Here is a 19,318-nt window from a genome sequence, read left to right as displayed (position 1 = left end):
ATATTATGCTCTCTACAAGGCGACCAGTATTACACCTGAGGTTACAATATAATTAAATGTGATCAGCGAATAAAACATTCCGCGATTTGGAAGATACATCTTCTGTGAGGACGAACATGAAACTGCACTTTTAGTGACAGCACTTGACACTGAGACATTAGATGACATATTGAACAAACCAAGTCTGCATTTCTCTTCAAATTTTTCGAAGTAGGAAGCATGCAGATAAAATTTCGTGTCACTGTATCTGAAAAGTTGTTAGAAATTTCTGTATTGCTCGATCAAGGAATGAATTTACCGTACTTTATTCATTTCAAAACTCCATTTACAAACTCCTTTATCAGCTATACTGTACATTAACCCCGTTATCGATCTACAAATGAAAACGGAGCCCTTAATTCTATGTTTCCGTCAGATCGAATAGGGGGGCCCATTGTGGCGGCGCTATGGAAGTTCACGCGATCGTAAACGGTTGCTAGCCTCAGTGTTGTCTCAAACAGTTGCTAAACGGTAGTGTGAATCTTGTCTTTCGGATGAATTCGGATGGATCACCCGGGAAAAAAGTCACACTCAATGACCGATGTGCGATTATAGACCCGGTGCACCTCACAGTTTTTGGTTCAAATGGCTCTGAGCACTATGGGACTTAACTTCCCCTGGAACTCAGAACTACTTAAACCTAACTAACCTAAGGACATCACACGAATCCATGCCCGAGGCAGGATTCGAAACTGCGACCGTGGCGATCACGCGGTTCCAGACTGTAGCGCCTAGAACAGCACGGCCAGCCTCACAGTTTTAACTCATAGCAATTGATCAGTGCCTTCGCATGAAGTAAACCCACTATGAAAGGACTATTTTTATATTCAATAATGGATACGTTGTATCAGGCAAGTCTAATGAACACAATAACTGACAATTCTCGACGGGAGTCTGGATGAACCGCTAGCGTAGACGGTTCGTTAAGATTTGAATTACAATTAAGTAAATTCGTAAGTACACTCCTGGAAATGGAAAAAAGAACACATTGACATCGGTGTGTCAGACCTACCATACTTGCTCCGGACACTGCGAGAGGGCTGTACAAGCAATGATCACACGCACGGCACAGCGGACACACCAGGAACCGCGGTGTTGGCCGTCGAATGGCGCTAGCTGCGCAGCATTTGTGCACCGCCGCCGTCAGTGTCAGCCAGTTTGCCGTGGCATACGGAGCTCCATCGCAGTCTTTAACACTGCTAGCATGCCGCGACAGCGTGGACGTGAACCGTATGTGCAGTTGACGGACTTTGAGCGAGGGCGTATAGTGGGCATGCGGGAGGCCGGGTGGACGTACCGCCGAATTGCTCAACACGTGGGGCGTGAGGTCTCCACAGTACATCGATGTTGTCGCCAGTGGTCGGCGGAAGGTGCACGTGCCCGTCGACCTGGGACCGGACCGCAGCGACGCACGGATGCACGCCAAGACCGTAGGATCCTACGCAGTGCCGTAGGGGACCGCACCGCCACTTCCCAGCAAATTAGGGACACTGTTGCTCCTGGGGTATCGTCGAGGACCTTTCGCAACCGTCTCCATGAAGCTGGGCTACGGTCCCACACACCGTTAGGCCGTCTTCCGCTCACGCCCCAACATCGTGCAGCCCGCCTCCAGTGGTGTCGCGACAGGCGTGAATGGAGGGACGAATGGAGACGTGTCGTCTTCAGCGATGAGAGTCGCTTCTGCCTTGGTGCCAATGATGGTCGTATGCGTGTTTGGCGCCGTGAAGGTGAGCGCCATAATCAGGACTGCATACGACCGAGGCACACAGGGCCAACACCCGGCATCATGGTGTGGGGAGCGATCTCCTACACTGGCCGTACACCTCTGGTGATCGTCGAGGGGGCACTGAATAGTGCACGGTACATCCAAACCGTCATCGAACCCATCGTTCTACCATTCCTAGACCGGCAAGGGAACTTGCTGTTCCAACAGAACAATGCACGTCCGCATGTATCCAGTGCCACCCAACGTGCTCTAGAAGGTGTAAGTCAACTACCCTGGCCAGCAAGATCTCCGGATCTGTCCCCCACTGAGCATGTTTGGGACTGGATGAAGCGTCGTCTCACGCAGTCTGCACGTCCAGCACGAACGCTGGTCCAACTGAGGCGCCAGGTGGAAATGGCATGGCAAACCGTTCCACAGGACTACATCCAGCATCTCTCGATCGTCTCCATGGGAGAATAGCAGCCTGCATTGCTGCGAAAGGTGGATATACACTGTACTAGTGCCGACATTGTGCATGCTCTGTTGCCTGTGTCTATGTGCCTGTGGTTTTGTCAGTGTATCTGACCCCAGGAATGTGTCAATAAAGTTCCCCCTTCCTGGGACAATGAATTCACGGTGTTCTTATTTCAATTTCCAGGAGTGTATAATGCATCAAAGCAAGATTTTTTTGATGAATTAGGTTTGGAGTATGTAACTGAAGCATAAGGTGCTCAAAGAAAACAACAACTACGCTATCTGTTTAGTGATGGCGTTAACTACTGTCACCCCGAAAGGTTTCTTAACTATGTTGCAAATGACGTTTCATTTTCAGCTTATCACATTAATCTAGATCGTATTCTGAGGGAAGTAGATCGAGAAGATTCAGAAATGTTGCAAATCAGACATAAACTACGGAAGAATTCCACTACTTTCACTGGAAAGAAAGTCGGATTTTTCAACAGTAGACATTCGTCTGATAAGCAACCGGTCTGCACCAGTCTCAAATCAGAAAGATTGGAAGCCGTGAAACGTAGATAACAGATTGGCGACACGGGCAGATATCGCGTGGTCGACGCTCATTGCTTTTTTTTTTAAGGATACGGACTTTCTAGAGAGTGAAGAGCTAAAACTTAAAAGAAACCATTTTCCCAGCAGAGCATCCATCATAAACGTAGAAACGTGTTGCCATCAACGAAGACGATGGTTGATGTTTATCTCAATTGGATAGTTAAAAAATTTGGTATGGAGTTAGGCATGAAAATTTCCGAATCTGTATAATCACGAATATATTCCTTGCTAACATTGATATTGTTAGAAATATGGTGAGTGTCTTAGATGCCTGATTGTTAGTTAGGATTATATGGAATTTGATTAACTTCTCATGGTTGGGATTCAGTCATATAATATTTCTTAAAAGACATCATAGTCTCCTTTGACTGTATAAAATATTTATTGTTACTATTGCAATTTCGGCCTTATGGCCATTTTCAACTAACACTGCAAAGTTACATTCTGTCAGAATATAAAACTATCCGACATGTACAAATGTAGCCTTTTGAATGTGAGAGTCACAGAAGATCCGATGAGTACGACACTCTCACAGCAAAAGGCTGCATTTTGACGACGACATGTACTCAGGTCAGATAGTTTTATATTCTGACAGAAGGTAACTTTGCAGTGTTACTCGAAAATGGCCATGAGGTCGAAATTGCAATAATAACAATAAATATTTTATACAGTCAACGGCGACTATGATGTGTTTTAAGATATATGGAATTTACTCTCAAATCAGGATGTATTTCTGATTCGTTAAGAATGGGTGCACTTATAATCGATTCCAATAAAAATGTAAATGTTCATTGGTTCAAAATCGTTATCTCCGTAAGTTCTTCACCGACTGCTTCGAAATCTTCACGCTACGTCAATTCCAATACGGGCATGTTTTTAAGTACCTAATTCTTTAATTTATGTATATTTTTAATTCACAGAATATATAAACACATAGGATGAATCACGCTGAACTTTCACCGCTAATATTATGGTAACGGAAGTGTTGATGTGCGGCTTTTACTGAATGGATTAGTAGTCAGGGGCTCGTACTGTTTGCCAATAAACAGATTCTAATAATACTTAGAAAGTATATTTTTTGTGCAAACTTACATTTTTAAATGGAACAATTGCATTGACATTGACAGACTAAAAGCAGGGTAAATTAGGACGTTAGTGGTATTTGTTGAAGGATTCAGGTGCGAGTATTTTACGGGATATCGTGTTTCGAAAAGCTCGCACACCGACACCTGTGCTCGGGGGCACACACTGAAGAACGGCAAAAGTGCAGAGGTTTTTTACGTGGATTCTGACCAGTAACGAAGACAATTGACCATCACAGGTTGTGTCCAAAATGACCAGCGGCAGCGCCAATCTACGCTTACAGTCTAGTATGGAACGACTGCTGCACACGTGCTACCATTTCAGGCTGCAGTAATACGACGCTGCATATCATCGAACGAAATGTCCGCAACGATAGCTGAATGGTCAGCGTGACGGACTGCCGACCTAAGGGGCGCGGGTTCGAGTCCCGGCTGGGTCGGGAATTTTCTCCGCTAAGGGACTGGGGTGTTGTGTTGTCTTCATCATCATTTCATACCCATCCGGCACGCAGGTCGCCCAATGCGGCGTCGAGTGTAATAATACCTGCACCAAGGCCCCGTAAGGGGCCTCCCGGCCAATGACGCCAAACGCTCATTTCCGTTTCCATCGAACGAAGTTGGTATATCTTTCTTTCAGCTTTCACCACAGGAAAAAAGTCTGTCAAATCTGGGGAACGCGCCATCTAAGGTACAGGTCCTCTCCGTCCAATACGACGACTTGGATACAATTCGTGATGACGTGCTATAGTATTTCGCCCCCTATGGGCTAGACTGTCACATCCTAAGTGACTAGCAAATTGGAGTGCACTCAAGGAACACATAAGCACACCGTAAGCAAACATGACTTCACCATACGTAGCACCTACACAGGTTGAATGGCACATACGAGTATTAGTGTGGAAACTTTTCAAAATACGTTGACCCCTGCAACAAGCATCGCCGACGTTCTAGTTTACCCTACTTTTTTAATGTAAACTGGCATTGTTCCATCTAAAAAAGTGTATGTTTGCACAAGAAATAGACTTTCTAAGTGTTATTTTAATCTTTTTGTTGGCAAAAATTACGAGCCCCCGATTAGTAATCCATTCTGTAAAAACCGCACATCAACGACACTTTCCATTTCCACGATATCTGCTGGCAAGTTTGAGGTGATTCACCCTGAATATATCTAATATACAAAGGAGAAACATTTTTACCAGAAATCTCAGAATGTACCTTTCCGATTTACATCAAATTTTTCCTCGTTACTGTAATAAACGTTTAGAGGCACAAAGACTATATATTTGTGATTTATCAACATATTTGTAAAATATATAATACCGATACGCTGTTCGCAAACAGAAAAGCTGTATTTCTTGGTTTATGATTCGAATACTGCTACAGAATCTGAATTTGCATCAACAGTGAACAAGATCAGGGTCTGAAAGAGGGGGAAAGAGGAGATGGACAGAGGGCTGAAAGGAAACAAAGTAGAAAATGGTAAGTAGGATATGAAGAAAGAGGGGAGAGGACAAGAAAAGGGGAATAGCTGATGGACTGGGAGAGGGAGAGAGAGAGGGGAGAAGAGGAGATGGAGAGAGTGGTGGGCTGAGGAGAAGATGGACAGAGAGAGGGGGAGGAGGTGATGAACAAAGGAAGGGGGAAGAAGGAGCAGATGAACAAAGAAAGGGAAAGGGGAGATGGACAGAGACATGGAAGGGGAAGAGATTAGGACGTATACCCAATTCCCATACATATTAGGGAGAAACTGTATTTCTCTTTTCTTTCATTGCCACATAAGCAGACTGAGCCAAAGCAAAGCGTACTCGGCTGCAGCTAGTTTCCGTATATTTGTTTGGATTTAAAATAGCGCTCCAAAAAACCATTGGAAGGTGTTTGCCGTAATGTTCATCAAGTGCCGCTATCACTAGCGCCAGCTGTCAGTTGAAAGACATTTTGGACTCCTTATCACCGCCAATAATGGCGCTGAGTCGTCCTGTTCTGACAGAAACAGATGATACATTCCAGTTATGGATACTGCTCTGGAGAAATTAACGCCTGCAAGATTGTGAGGGATCTCTCATTCTAATATCGTTGTCATCACAAGATCTATATATGAGAATCAGTTGCACAGTTCTTAATTTGTCTCTAAAGTGAAGTCGTGAAGATGTATTGATATAAGAGCGACTGAGAACTGTGGTTAATTATACAGGGATGAAACGGTAGAGTGGTTGGTGTTATGTTTGCCAGGCAGTGTAGGAAATCTGAAGGTCTTCAGTGTGTGGGAGAGAAGAGATGGGAAATTAATAAGCTGATGCAGCGTCCTAGTGAGAAACGGTAGACAGATACGAAAGGCGAAGCAGAATGCCTGGCGTTCGATGATTTGGACGGAGTGGTAGAACTGTGGCGTAGAGGAAATCCAGGCGACGCCGGCGTAGAGGAAGACTCGTCGGTTTAGACCTCTGTAGGTATGTAGTACGATGAGTTCGACTCCCAGCTGGCACACCACACTGATCCACCAGAAAGGATACTCTGTTGCATAGTGAAACATGCATTCTAGTAATGGAATGTTTGAAGTCAGCTGTCAGTTGAAAGACATTTTGGGCTCTTTATCACCGCCAATAATGGCGCTCAGTCACCCTGTTCTGACAGAAACATATGATACATTAGCGGTGCTCATGGTCCAAGACTCTATTGCGACCAATTCTAGAGTATAGATCCTTAGTTTGAAGTCCTTATTAAGTAGGCATGACAACAGACTTCGTTAGAATTAAGAGAAGATCAGCTAAAATTGTAACAGGTCGGTAGAGCGCACACGAAAGTGTAACAGCGATGCTAGAGGCACTTAATGGAATTCTTTGGAAGGAAGAGAAGATAGTTCTCGCTATACACAGTTGGGTAAATAATGGGAACTTTTATTCAAGGATAGCTGTACGAATTTTCATCTCGCTTAGAGATTACGAAAGTAAGATGAGTTGGATTAGGGAATGTACGGAGGCATATACTTGTAGACATGCGTTTCTCCTCCGCACAATAAGCAAATGAAATAGGATGGAGAGCCGTTGATATTCTTACAAAGGACTCTGTATCACTAAGCATTACAGTCTAGAGAAGAATGAAGAAAAAACGTGGAGCACATAGAAAAGTTCGATTGTCTCGCCAAAGTTACAGATAGCCTTCGGGATACTGTGTCATTCATTGAGAAAAGATGACAGACTATCAGACTGATCCCATTTGAAATTCCCGACAAGAGAATACCACCACGATATGCCCGAACAGTGGTGCTCTATCTACGCATAGGATTCATCACCCCATCTGGTTTTCAAGATGCATGTAAAAAACGGCGTGCACCAGATCCATGAAAGTTCAGAAATGAAGTAGTCAACTGCCAGACATTAAATGTTTCTGGTTGTGTACAGCGTCGAGGTTAGAGAAAAAAAAGTTCTTGGAACAAAACCAGCTTGCGTTGATTTAGAAAATCTATAATCGAATCGAAGAGGACTGTGCGACCATTAAGCTGCCATCATCGTGTATATCGGCGTAAGGATCATGGGAACTGCATAAGAGAGATCAGGGCACGTATTGGGGTTTACATCCTTCTTCCCATGGTTAGTGAATGGAACAAGACACAAAACTGACAATATTGATACGATATCACTTCCGTCATACACTGTACAGAGCCTGCGGAATATACTGAATCTGTAGATGTTGTCACATGTGAATTACTTCTTGTCAGTGTAGTCAAGTCGCCAAAAGAACGTCCCTGACAGCCGAGGGCTATGTTGTCAACGTTACTAAGCGACTGTTGGTTGTTAGGTCGCCCCACTATGAGTGTCACACTAGAGAATTGTAGAGCCGTTACAGTGCCGTACTATTGAAGCGTGAAAAACTTCTAATAACATATTCTCTTCGTAATTAAAAAGAATTTGAGGTTTGGAATTATTGTCGAGAAAGAGTACTGATTGCGATGTTTTCAGAATTTCATCACTTATTTCAGTGCTGAGATGCATGTAAGATGTATTAGGTATGCGTGGCCATATTATTCCGTATTGTGAGGAGTAATACTGCCCAATGTCGCACATGCTAAAATTTCGCCGTCTTTTAACCCCAGATTACTACACCCTTATTACTAAAATTTACGATTGTGATTAGTATCAGTTCGGAGTTTTTCCAGTCTGTTGTAAGTACAGTGCATACAGAAAGACATTTTGCACTTTTTTTTCTGACATACCACTGGACACCTTATTAGTGCGTAAACTGTAAATTGTGACTTCCTTTGAACAGAATATGGAGTAGTTAAATTTACAACGGTTTAGTGACAGTGTATCGTTCCTGCCCGAACTCCCTTTAGCGTTCTAGGGTTAATTTAAAAGTTTCATTTCTGTCTCCAACTTCACCACAGGTCATACGAATTCTATTGTACTGAAATGGCAATGATATGGTGGAAGGCGAAACACATTACGACCATTTTCTTCTGCAGTTTTATCAATCTCGTGAATTATATTAAATGATTTGTGCTATTTTACCATTTCCAGCAGTTCTGCTTTCTTCATTTCCCTATAGAATGAATCTACACCGTTCTTCTCTACCTAGTCTACTATGCCACTCTTCCTGCTTCTGCATGTCATAGTGGAGTTCTTTTCTGTTTGGAAGCAAAGACTGTACGAACCACTCTTTAAAATTCGTTGCCGTAATTCTCCTTTGGAAGTACCTAGATTTCTTTGATGTAAACAAAAGCAAAGCATTTGGGAAAAAATCACCGATTGTTCAAGCATGCAAAAGAATGAGCCAACTGACTTCTTCAACTGGTTCTGTCATTGCTTCTCATGCAAGTATAATCAATCCTCGCAGTCTGTCGCGAATGACCAGCATTTACCCACGTTTCGTCCAATCAAACGAATTCGTGAGGTACGCAGTTAGATACTTCTCTCAAAAAACAGCATCTCCAAGCAACGATATCCTCCCGTTCACGCAGAACTCTTCTTCCAGAAAACGTTTCCCATCAAAACCATATCTTCTCCAGTATAACTGAAAGACTGATTTTTTCTCTGGAAAACAAGTCACTATCTCCTAATGAGAGAAGCAGCTTCTTCCTGTATGGATATTCTTTTCCGCGCGTAATAGTCACACAATATGTGTGTCATCGAATTGCGTCCGCTTGAAAAATTACCGAGTTCTGTCATTTTAGCAGCATGCGCTCAGATTTTTGCTGGAGTCTGAATAGAATCAGTTGGTTCCTGTTGATCTCCCTCGTCAGTTTCTTCACCCTGGTGATTCCAGTTTTCAGAGCTGCAGCTATTCGCTCGACAAACATGTACCAAGGTACAAGAGAGCCTTCGTTATTCCTCTCTTCCTCAACATAAGATCGTATAATATACAGGGTGAATCACCTAAATCTTGTACCACAAATGCTGCGGAAATGGAAAGCGCTATTGATGTGCGGTTTTCACACAATGGGTTGGTTCTCAGTGGCTCGTATTGTTAGACAATAAGCAGATTATATCAATGCTTAGAAAGTGCACTTCCGATGCCTATAAATGGAACATTGCCTATTGGCATTAACAAATTAAAAGTAGGATAGATTAGAATGGCCGGACGATGTGGCCGAGCGGTTCTAGGTGCTTCAGTCTGGAACTGCGCTGTTGCTACGGTCTCAGGCTCGAATCCTGCCTGGGGCATGGATGTGTGTGAGGTCCTTAGGTTAGTTAGGTTTAAGTAGTTCTAAGTCTAGGGGACTGATGACCTCAGACGTTTAGTCCCATAATGCTTAGAGCCATTTGAACCATTTTCAAATTAGAATGTCAGTGGTGTTCGTTGCAGCATTTTAGTGAGAGTCGTCTACGAGGGAAGTATCAACACCGACACTTGTTGTGCCATTCACTCTGCGTAGTTCCTGTGTACTAAGTTGTTATGTTTTCTTAAAGTGTGGTTGTGTGTTCCTCGAGTGCGTTGCAACTTGCTAGTCAGTTAGTGTGTGACTGTCCAAGCAATAGGTCGTGAGAGGACGATGGGTTTTACCAATGCAGAAAGAGCCGACATGCTCATGATGTATGGAGAGTGCAGGATGAACGCAGCTCGTTCCTATACGGTGTATACAGCAAGATATCCCAATAGACGTCAACCACCTCGGCAGTTATTTATGAACTACAACTGGTTACGTAAAAGTGGTAGTGTAACAGCCAGTCGGCGTAACAGAAGGAAACAAGTGACGACAGAAGAGGGGGTAATTAACGTTCTTGGTGTTGTTGCATTTGATGCGAACGTTAGCTTCCGCGCAATCGCACGGGGAAGTGGCATGAGTCAGGCAAGTGTCTTACGCATAGCTCGGAAGCGCTGTAACAAATATGTACGAAAAGACCGGAGACAGAAGCGCGATTTGTAGGGGAGGTTCCTATTGCTCGATTCTTACTTGAGCTAGGAAATTGTGGGAGAAAAGTTTTAATTTAGCCCGCACCAGCAGTCATTTGGATAGCTATTCGAATAGCTGTCTTACTGCATTAATGTTACAGCATATTAAGCAAGGTTTGGCACCCAGGCAAACTTTGCAATTCTATTAATTTCTTACGCAAAAGATTTTAATTCGGCTGAAATTAATGCTCAGCTAATAGCATAATTTCTGTGTGCACTGTTCGGATTTTACGTGCAAAAACAGCCATCCTCATTATGGATTTTACGTGCAAAAATATCCATCCTCATTATGGATTTTAACTGCAAAAACAGTCACCCTTCAATAGCCAGACATGATCGAGACTGATGGTTGAAATTTAGTACACCGGTGTATCGGACCTTGGTGTAAGACAAGTTTTCATAGTTTGAAAAAAATCTTGCTTTGTTTCGATTTTACTTGCAGCAAACGTGTTTTTCTGCGTTGCACGTAAAATTCGGTCTTGTGTGAGCTGAATGCATGGAAACGGCTTAAAGTCAATCAAATAAATAAAAAAATGTATTCTTACGATAAAGTTGAAAACTCGCTTTCAAAAATCTAACTCCATTCGTATTTTACATGCTTTTTTTTTTTTTTTTTTTTTTTTTTTTTTTTTTTTTTTTTTTTTTTTTTCACACACGCCACTTCCATGTTTCAGCCTAGTGCGGAGCGGTTCAAATTTTGTAAGAAGGTAGCTTAATACATGTAACTAATGATCGGCAAATTGCTTTGTGAAAGCTTTATCTGTCGCCAAGATATGAGATTGCAAAAGACCTATATCGGATCAATCGCCGCCAGAGTCAACAAAAATCTACATCGTTAGCCGAGTTACGACGGTCTAATGCCAAAATTGTGGTAGAGCAAAAGTTGGGAACCAGAATGAAAAATGCTACATCATAGGAAGAAAGAAATGGGGAATACATGCTGGGCAGAGTTAGGAATGTGAAAGGAGGAAGCTAGCTTTTCGACTGATCTGGTACCTTCAAAGACATTTTAAATCAAAACTTCTTGACATGTTCACGCTTTTCTTACGAGAACCATACTTCCCCAACGCATTGAGCTCTTTTACTGCAACGTGTTGCCTGCATCTAGCAATTTATGGCCTAAAGTCCCTGATTCTATGCCCAAAATCCAGAAGATTCAGCAACCATAGTAAACAATAAATTATATGGTTCAAATGGCTCTGAGCACTATGGGACTTAACATCTCAGGTCATCAGTCCCCTAGAACTTAGAACTGCTTAAACCTAAGGACATCACACACATCCATGCCCGAAGCAGGATTCGAACCTGCGACCGTAGCGGTCGCGCGGTTCCAGACTGAAGCGCCTAGAGCCGCTCGGCCACAAGCGGCCGGCAATAAATAATAGCATGTGGCTGAAGAGCTTCACGTAATTGCTAAAAAAAAAGTTTTCCTGGGGGGGGATACAATTTCTGGTGCTGGATTTGCTGCTGAGGGAACGGTAAAACAATTGTTTGATTTCAGGGAGTGAGGGAGGGGTTTGATTTTTTCCTCGAAGGGATCATTTCTCTCCCAAATTCACTCCATGTTACATGTATGATGAGGTATCTAGGGACAAATAGACGTAAATTTATGTGCTTCCAAGCAGTTGGATGCATCTACAGTAGGAAGTATCCGAGAGAGGGGGTGCCTCTATAATAGGAAGTATCGATGAGTGGGGATGCATGCATCCTAAACTTTAGTGCCGGCCGTAGTGGCCGTGCGCTTCTAGGCGCTACAGTCTGGAACCGCGTGACCGCTACGGTCGCAGGTTCGAATCCTGCCTCGGACATGGATGTGTGTGATGTCCTCAGGTTAGTTAGGTTTAAGTAGTTCTAAGCTCTAGGGGACTGATGACCACAGCAGTTAAGTCCCATAGTGCTCAGAGCCATCTAAACTTTAGTGACACGTTGTCTCATACTGCACGACATGGCAAATGCTGTGATGGATGATATGATGACATGTGTCGCGTTATACGACAAGACATAATGTCTCATGTTACATTATATGACATGGGTACTGCTACTAACAAGTGAAATGTGCGAATATGCAGAGATGTTTTTATTTAAATGCCTTTGAAGCTGCCAGATAAATCGAAAAGCTGGTTCCATTCTTTTACATTCGTAACTTTGCCCAGAACATGTTCGCCTTATTTCGTACTATGATAGGAGCAGGTACACAGATGGACAGACAGAGGTAGGCAGAGAGAGACTGTTGCGAAGAGACGATGCAAAGTACTGGCGAAGACTGCGGATCGGAAGTCTGCGGACTAAAATAATCACAGTCTCCGACAGAATTCGCCGGTTTACTCGGACGGCCGAAGTTCCATTGTGCAGCCTTCCGCTCCGCTGATCTCAATAAACGTTCCCACTAGGTCCGGTCCGGTTTAGTTGCAAGTAAGGGTCGGCAATCGACCGCAGGCTTTGATTTAGGGGGATTCTCCGGCAGGGCAGGAGGGAGCGGGTGTGGGGAGGGGGGTAGGAGGGAGGCCGCCCCTCCTTCCCGCGGCTGCGGCCCGGGGCACGGCTTTATCTGCCGCTAAATGGAGTATGAGCCGGTGGCTGCACTTAATAGCGGGCCGGAGCGATCGCTATCTGGCCGCGCTACCCTGTTGTTATCACCTCGGCCGCCTCTCGCCGCCGCCTTCCTCGCCGCCTCCGCCCACACGTAATTAATTTTAATCGCGAGCTGGCGCCGCGCCAGCACTGCCGGACTGCTACGTCAGCAGAAGGCACGCCACATTTGGCCGCTAACTCGCATGTCACACGCACACCCTCCGCCGACCGCCCGCTTCCGTCACCGCAGCTGGCGCCTGGCACCGGGGAACCGGAAGTCGATTACATCTGCATACACATTGTTGAACGAGACGATGAACAGTACCGGGGAAGAGTGCAGATTTCTATTGGTGACTGAGGACGTATGCTGAACAACATTACACCAGTATCTACTTCATTCGCAGACTAATATTCATGACTATTAGTAGTATGTGTGTTCTTACAGGGTGTTTCAAAAATGACCGGTATATTTGAAACGGCAATACAAACTAAACGAGCAGCGATAGAAATACACCGTTTGTTGCAATATGCTTGGGACAACAGTACATTTTCAGGCAGACAAACTTTCGAAATTACAGTAGTTACAATTGTCAACAACAGATGGTGCTGCGGTCTGGGAAACACTATAGTACGATATTTTCTACATATCCACCATGCGTAGCAATAATATGGCGTAGTCTGAATGAAATTACCCGAAACCTTTGACAACGCGTCTGGTGGAATGGCTTCACATGCAGATGAGATGTACTGCTTCAGCTGTTCAATTGTTTCTGGATTCTGGCGGTACACCTGGTGTTTCAAGTGTCCCCACAGAAAGAAGTCACAGGGGTTCATGTCTGGCTTATAAGGAGGCCAATCCACGCCGCCTCCTGTATGTTTCGGATAGCCCAAAGCAATCACACGATCATCGAATTATTCATTCAGGAAATTAAAGACGTCGGCCGTGCGATGTGGCCGGGCACCATCTTGCATAAACCACGAGGTGTTAGCAGTGTCGTCTAAGGCAGTTTGTACCGCCACAAATTCACGAATAATGTGCAGATAGCGTGATGCAGTAATCGTTTCGGATCTGAAAAATAGGCCAATGATTCCTTTGGAAGAAATGGCGGCCCAGACCAGTACTTTTTGAGGATGTAGGGACGATGGGACTGCAACATGGGGCTTTTTGATTCCCCATATGCGCCAGTTCTGTTTATTGACGAAGCCGTCCAGGTAAAAATAAGCTTCGTCAGTAAACCAAATGCTGCCCACATGCATATCGCCGTCATCAATCCTGTGCACTATATCGTTAGCGAATGTCTCTCGTGCAGCAAATGGTAGCGGCGCTGAGGGGTTGCCGCGTTTGAATTTTGTATGGATAGAGGTGTAAACTCTAGCGCATGAGACGATACGTGGACGTTGGCGTCATTTGGACCGCAGCTGCAACACGGCGAAAGGAAACCCGAGGTCGCTGTTGGATTATCTGCTACACTAGCTGCGCATTGCCCTCTGTGGTTGCCGTACGCGGTCGCCCTACCTTTCCAGCACGTTCATCCGTCACGTTCCCAATGCGTTGAAATTTTTCAAACAGATCCTTTATTGTATCGCTTTTCGGTCCTTTGGTTACATTAAACCTCCGTTGAAAACTTCGTCTTGTTGCAACAACACTGTGTTCTAGGCGGTGGAATTTCAACACCAGAAAAATCCTATGTTCTAAGGAATAAACCATGTTGTCCACAGCACACGTGCACGTTGTGAACAGCACAGGCTTACAGCAGAAAGACGACGTACAGAATGGCGCACCCACAGACTGCTTTGTCTTCTATATCTTTCACATCACTTGCAGCGCCATTTGTTGTTGAAAATTGTAACTACTGTAATTTCGAAAGTTTGTCCGCCTGAAAATGTACTGTTGTCCCAAGGATATTGAACAAACGGTGTATTTCTATCGCTGCTCGTTTAATTTTTATTGCCGTTTCAAATATACCGGTCATTTTTGAAACACCCTGTAGGTTGGTTAGCACCTCCACGTAAGTGTGGCAAGAGAAATTCATTAATGCTTATTTTCCCATGGGAAGCAGACCAGGTGTTGTAGTGTGGACACGTGGCCGCAAAACGGTTAGTCTATACTGACAGGCATAGTCCACTTGGTGGTGGAATTACGGCAATGTAGAATACATCAGAATGTAAAGTTTCTCATGTGTTTGTGGGAAAACTGTTCGACACAGAGAAAAAATAACCAACACACTGGTGTGTGTACATATTAAGGTATTATGCACAACAATATCTCCACTTATACCTGTTACATCCAGCGTAACCTGTGAGCTTCTGTACAATACATATTGTAGTGTATATTTTACCAGTATCATTATTTTTCTTTTCTATTCCATTCGTTTACTAGGCAAGGGATGTATACCTCTATATTCATCCTAATCTCACTCTAGAGTTTACTCGGATGGTTGCATGTGTGTACATATTAAGGTTGTTGTTGTTGTGGTCTTCAGTCCTGAGACTGGTTTGTTGCAGGTCTCCATGCTACTCTACTCTGTGCAAGCTTCTTCATCTCCCAGTACCTACTGCAACCTACATCCCTCTGAATCTGCTTGGTGTACTCATCTCTTGGTCTCTCTCTACGATTTTTACCCTCGACGCTGCCCTCCAATACTACATTGGTGATACCTCGATGTCTCAGAACATGTCCCACCAATCGATCTCTTCTTCTAGTCAAGTTGTGCCACAAACTCCTCTTCTCCCAAATCCTATTCAATACCTCCTCATTAGTTATATGATCTACACATCTAATCTTCAGCACTCTTCTGTAGAACCACATTTCAAAAGCTTCTATTCTCTTCTTGTCCTAACCAGTTATCGTCCATGTTTCACTTCCATACATGGCTACACTCCATACAAATACTTTCAGAAACAACTTCCTGACACTTAAATTTCTCTTCTTCTTCAGAAACGCTTTCCTTGCCATTGCCAATCTGCATTTTATATCCTCTCTACTTCGACCATCATCAGTTATTCTGATCCCCAGATAGCAAAACTCCTTTACTTCTTTAATTGTCTCATTTCCTAATCTAATTCCCTCAGCATCACCCGACTTAATTCGAAAACATTCCATTATCCTCGTTTTGCTTTTGTTGATGTTCATAATATATCCTCCTTTCAAGACACTGTCCATTCCGCTCAACTGCTCTTCCAAGTCCTTTGCTGTCTCTGACAGAATTACAATGTCATCGGCGAACCTTAAAGTTTTTATTTCTTCTCCATGGATCTTAATACCTACTCCGAATTTTTCTTTTGTTTCCTTCACTGCTTGCTCAATATAGAGATTGAATAACGTCGGGGAGAGGCTACAACCCTGTCTCAATCCTTTCCCAACCACTGCTTCCCTCTGATGTCCCTCGACTCATAACTGCCATCTGGTTTCTGTACAAATTGTCAATAGCTTTTCGCTCCCTGTATTTTACCCCTGCCACCTTCAGAATTTGAATCAGTGCTAAGGTATCACATGCAAAAGTAGCTACACTTATACCCTTTACACCCTATGCACTCTGCGAGACTATGTACAATACATGGCAGATTGGATATCTACATCTACATCTACATTTATATTCCGCAAGCCACCCAACGGTGTGTGGCGGAGGGCACTTTACGTGCCACTGTCATAACCTCCATTTCCTATTCCAGTCGCGTATCGTTCGCGGAAAGAACGACTGCCGGAAAGCCTCCGTGCGCGCTCGAATCTCTCTAATTTTACATTCGTGATCTCTTCGGGAGGTATAAGTAGGGGGAAGCAATATATTCGATACCTCATCCAGAAACGCACCCTCTCGAAACCTGGACAGCAACCCACACCGCGATGCAGAGCGCCTCTCTTGCTGGGTCTACCACTTGAGTTTGCTAAACATCTCCTTAACGCTATCACGCTTACCAAATAACCCTGTGACGAAACGCGCCGCTCTTCTTTGGATCTTCTCTGTCTCTTCTGTCAACCCAACCTGGTACGGATCCCACACTGATGAGCAATACTCAAGTATAGGTCGAACGAGTGTTTTGTAAGCCACCTCCTTTGTTATAGTGCAAGTATTCTTAATTTTCTTTTCTATTCGATTCGCTTGGAGACCAAGGGATGTAAATCTCTATATGCTTCCTAATCTCACTTTAGAGTTTACTAGGATGGTTCAAACCTTCGATCTTACTTGTCTGTAACACGTCTGTAGATCCTATGTCTGGATATACTGCAAGTTTCTCTTCATTCTTCTCTAGGTCAAAGTTCAATACTGTTTCATTTGCCTCCCACTTTACCTCCCACAGTTGTAGTCTAGATATGAGGTACTTACAATATTTCCGCTGAAAGAATATCTGTGACAGTGCACGCACGTAGAGCTCATTGTATGGACAGGATACTCCAGCGCCCTCCGAGCTCTAGAGTTGGTAAACGTTGCCATGGTGAAGGTTCCCCGCTGCCACCCTGACAACTCAAGATCGCCCGTAGTCTTACATTCAGCGGCCACAAAGGATTTTTCGCGGATAGTGAGTTACCGTTTCAGATGGCGTTAACGGAGCAGTGTCATGAACGTAGTAATGCATTCAAAGTTTGTGAAGGACGAACTACTATTACTGTGTGAAACTTTTAGCCTTCGGTTGCGTCGAACTATGTGGGTGGATCATGATAGTTTTGCAACACATTCGCCACGAAAAGAAAGAATCTGCGGCGAGTGGACGAAAATATGGAAACACAACCCAGCTTCCAGTTGTTTCGTAATGGATGAGCAGAGTACTCTGTGGTTTTCAACAGAATCTTATTCCATTCTTCCTGCAAAATAGTAGCAACTCTAGGTAACGATGATGGAGGTGAATAGCAATGACGCACCCTTCTCTCCAAAGCAAATGACAAAGACTCAGTAGTATTGACATCTGATGGGTGTGGTCGCCATGGGAGATGCGACAATTCATCATCATGCTCATAAAGCCAGTCCTGGAATATGTGAACTGTGTGAGCAGGGGCCCTGGCCTCTTGGAACACACTATCACCACTGGAGAACAAACATTTTACCATGGGATGGACCTGATCATCCGAAGTGGCCACATAATCCTTGACAATAATGCGACCAGCCAGAGTGGACGAGGGGGGGGGGGGGGGTGGACGAGAAAGGGAAAGGGGGAGACGTAGGAGACGGGAAAGAGGGGGAGGGAGTGATGGGGAGAGGGGGGAGAAGGGGAGTGGGGTGAAAGAGAGAGAGAGAGAGAGCAGGGAGAGGAAAGGTGCGATGAGAACAGAGGAGAGAGGGGAATGGGGGAGAGGGACGTCTCCCCTCCTCAGAGCCTGGCCTCATCAAACTATGAAAGAGAAGGATAAGATGGAAAAACGCGTTATTGCTACCCAAATCGTCACTGAACCACTACCATGTTTCGCTCTTAGCAGCAATATAAAAATTATACATAGTCGTGTTGGAAGTGAGATCTGGAAGCTGGAGAGATCTGTAGAGATTGACTAAGAGTTCCTAACCGTTCTTTCCACCAACATGTCGTCTTCCAAAGTTGTGTGCCCAGCGCAGATGACAGCTCGTCGGTTGTGGGATCTTCTTCACCGGAGGCTGCTATGCTGTCATCTCGAACTTGAACCTGTGTTTGTGCTCTTTATGGGATGCCACTTGCCCACGTTAGTCTCTGTATCTGTAGTATTGACAATGATGGTAGGCGACACCTCTCATTAATGTATCCTGTTTGTTTTAAAATATCACTTCTTACACTATCTTATAAAACACTCGACATAGCTTTCTTTTATGAAAACTTCCTATACAGAGTACGACATTTCCGTCCGAAACAGAGATACACATCCGGCTCTGAAGATCACCCGAGACAGAGTGACTAGCGCAGCCGAAGTACTTCGTCTCCCAGGCGCAGCAAAACGACCCGAAGCTGTCCGAAACACTTCGATTGTAATATCATTACTCTTATGTTTCTCAAAACTAACGACATTTAATAATAAAAACTCTAGACTCGTAGGTTAACCATGAAAGGTCGTCATTCTGAAAACTGGATTAAATACAGTGGAAAAGCACTCCGTCTTCAGACCACGAGTGGCCTACCGGGACCATCCGACCGCCGTGTCATCCTCAGTGGAAGATCTGGATAGGAGGGGCGTGGGGTGAGCACACCGCTCTCCCGGCCGTTAAGATGGTATTCTTGACCGAAGCCGCTACTATTCGGTCGAGTAGCTCCTCAACTGGCATCACGAGGCTGAGTGCACCCCGAAAAATGGCAACAGCGCATGGCGACCTGGATGGTCACCCATCCAAGTGCCGACCACGCCCGACAGCGCTTAACGTCGGTGATCTCACGGGAACCGGTGTATCCACTGCGGCAAGGCCGTTGCCAAATACAGTGGAAAGTATATAAGTAATTAATACAAGAAGTTTGGCGTTTTGGCTCCTAACACTCGAATGTGCTGACCAATCAGATGCAAGCTCAGTACAAC

General features: G+C 44.4%; 1 protein-coding gene and 1 pseudogene across 1 annotated transcript in view; one reads left to right on the top strand and one right to left on the bottom strand.

Annotated features, from left to right (window-relative positions):
• Positions 1-19,318, top strand: part of LOC126335377 (uncharacterized) — a 353,904-nt gene that overhangs the window by 89,020 nt on the left and 245,566 nt on the right. The gene's annotated exons all lie outside the window — the stretch shown is intronic.
• LOC126337158 (5S ribosomal RNA) lies at positions 19,100-19,217 on the bottom strand (annotated as a pseudogene).

The sequence above is a fragment of the Schistocerca gregaria genome, chromosome 2, assembly GCF_023897955.1.
Source record: "Schistocerca gregaria isolate iqSchGreg1 chromosome 2, iqSchGreg1.2, whole genome shotgun sequence".
Lineage (NCBI taxonomy): Eukaryota > Metazoa > Arthropoda > Insecta > Orthoptera > Acrididae > Schistocerca > Schistocerca gregaria.
The sequence above is the reverse complement of the archived record's forward strand: the minus strand, read 5'-3'. Positions and strand labels throughout refer to the sequence as shown.